The sequence below is a fragment of the Anoplopoma fimbria genome, chromosome 23 (genome assembly GCF_027596085.1).
Source record: "Anoplopoma fimbria isolate UVic2021 breed Golden Eagle Sablefish chromosome 23, Afim_UVic_2022, whole genome shotgun sequence".
Lineage (NCBI taxonomy): Eukaryota > Metazoa > Chordata > Actinopteri > Perciformes > Anoplopomatidae > Anoplopoma > Anoplopoma fimbria.
The window spans coordinates 15,951,516-15,954,521 of record NC_072471.1 but is presented as its reverse complement, the minus strand read 5'-3'; positions in this window follow the sequence as shown (position 1 = coordinate 15,954,521).

Here is a 3,006-nt window from a genome sequence, read left to right as displayed (position 1 = left end):
TAATATAATGTAATATGCGATTTGTTTTCGCACTTATAACCCTCTGTACTATCACACACCCCCACACACACAGTGGGAACTCTGTGTGAAGCCTTTGACAAAGTCTTACTCAGTTTAAGACTCAGAGGTTTAGTGGGAATTGGCTGAGTGATTGGATTATGTAAGCTCAAAGGTCCAGTGAAGAGGAGACAAACACACACAAACACAGACAATCCTTTGAAATGTCTCCCTTGCTTTTACCGAGCAGCCAAGGCTTTTTTGTTGGATGGACGACAAGCTAAGAATTAATCCTCATTACACAATGGAGGAAAAGCTGTTTGTGAGTTTAAATGGTGAATAGTGCATGTGTGGACTTTTGTCATGTGACGGCCCCCCACATGGTTTTGAATCCACCCACTTTCATGTAACACTCTATGTGTTTTAACGTGTTTTCGTAACTTCTTTTTGCCAAATCAGGCCCTATAACACAAATATCTGATCCTCTGATAAAAGCTAAAACTTTCCCCTTTCATGGTGTACAGCAAAACTTTGACCTAATTTAACACAAATGTAAAAAGCAATGTAAATACAAGGCTCATGAAAGAATGTTTGTGAATCCCATTAAATCTGAACTCATAACGTTTACTGTAATACTGCCGCCGTATGAAGAGAAGCAGCCAAGCTGCAGTTACTGTGTCTTTTTCTGTGCACGGCTGCTTGGACAGTTCAGACTTCAGTCTTTAAGTACAACATCAAATGTCTCCTATCTGTGAGAATTTTTATTTAGCTAAATTGGTTTTAGATGCATAAACTGGTATAACTCTGTTAGCACTCGGTTTAATAAATCAAATGTATTCTAGAATGAATGGTTGATACTAATTGCTGACGTCAGCTGTAGGGGGTCGACCTGGCCCTGGTGATTACTTAAAATGTTTTTTCTTTATGTAGTTAAGATATTGAATCATATCGTTTTTCTCTTAAAGGGCCAGTGTGTAGTTTGTAGGGGGGTCTATTGGCAGCAATGGAATACAATATTAATATGTTTTCTTTCATAAATAATCACCTGAAAATGAGAATTGTTGTGTTTTTGTTTTGTTACAATGAGCCGTCAATATCTACATACGGAGCAGGTCCACATCACAGAGCTGGCCATCATGTTTCTATGGTACCCCACAAAAGACAAACCAAAAGACAAAACAACGCTCCAAGTCTGAAAAGTGAAACCGATGCGATAGTGCCTTTAACTTGCATTATTTCTCATGGCCAGCATGAAGTCTGATTGTATAGAAGTCCTTAAGAAAATACTACTACTTCTCTCTTAACTTATAACCTTGGTGACCTAAAAATATCTTATTCAGCATTTGGTTGTACTTAGCTCCACCCTTTTGTGTCACTTCTGGTTGCAAAAAAACAAGATGGCAACGGCCAAATTGCTGAACTTGAGTCTTCAAAACAGCACTCCACAAACCAATGGGTGACATCACGGGGAACAGGTCTACTTCTTGTCTACATGCTATGCTATCTAGATAGAGCCATTCATGTTTTTACATCGGCCACGTAGTCCTCCTACATGCTTAGCACACGGGAGAAATTTCAGTTGGTTGCAATCCACAATCCAACCACTAGATGACGCCAAATCCTGATATTTGAAACAGCTGAATGAACGATGGCGATTAGTCTATGACATTTATGTAAAATAAATGCTTTTTTCTTGCACAGTTGGTTATCCTAGTGTCTATGAGATGGATTGTGTAGATGTTGTTTTTGTTTTTATTGCAGTGTGGTTGGGTGTATGCCTGTCCATGCAACTGTATTCTTATATTTATGATGTTTATGTTACCTTTGTTCTTATGTTTATGCCTATATCTTTATTTGCTGTCTTTAAATGTAAAGCACTTATAGTTTACTTGCAATGAAATGTGCTATATGAATTAGAATTGCCATTGCACCACTTCACAGAATCCTCTAGAGTGCAGTGTGTGACATCAGGGCTCAACTGAGTGTTTCCCTTTCAGGCTACAGACTTTTTGTTTCACTGTGTAAAGTTGGTGATGTGTTTAAGGATTCTTGTTTAGGATTATATGATTTCAAATAAGGTAGTAAAACAAAAGTATTAATTCAAACCATCAATTAATCGTATAATTGGTCACACATACTCACTAAATCACTTCATAGGAAGTTGTATGATTAACATGATTATTTTTATACTCTTCCTATGTCTCTTTAATAATAATAATAATAATTAAGCCTTTATTAGTCCCACAATGGGGTTCTCTGCATTTGACCCATCCCGGAGGAGCAGTGGGCTGCAATGAAGCGCCCGGGGAGCAATTTTGGGGTTAGGTATCTCGCTCACAGACCTGGGTGAAAAAACGAACAAAGGGCTGACTTGATTTGGCACTTCCAGGACATGTTGCCTGTAGAGGGGTTCGAACCACCGACCTTGTGGTTGCAGTCAAGCGCTCTACCTCATGTGGCCCAGCTGCCCTTTTCTCTGCATTTAACCCATCCCGGAGGAGCAGTGGGCTGCAATGAAGCGCCCGGGGAGCAACCACTGACCTTGGGGTTAGGTGTCTTGCTCAAGGACACCTCGGTATGTTGCCGGTAGAGGGGTTTGAACCACCAACCTTGTGGTTACGGGACAAGCGCTCTACCTCATGTGCCACAGCCGCCATCACTTTATTGTTAATAATTAAATGTACAATTGTATATAGCAACCCTGTTATTGTAAGAATATTTCTTTGTGTTACACATAATTTCCCTCTAAACCCCATTAAATTCCCCTACAGAGACAGTTTTGCTGCAAAAACATCCGGATTGGTGCACACGCCCCTGTGAAAACTTTTCCTCACCCCTGATTGGTCCATACAGAGCCAGAGAGGGTGGGGGTAAAGCAGTGATTAATTAGCATACCTATCATTATTATAAATGTGACGGCTGCCTCACCTGATGAGGGACTGCGGGAGTGGTGTGCGTGGCACGAGAGTGGACGTGACATTTGGGAAACACAAGAGCCTCGGGTCATCC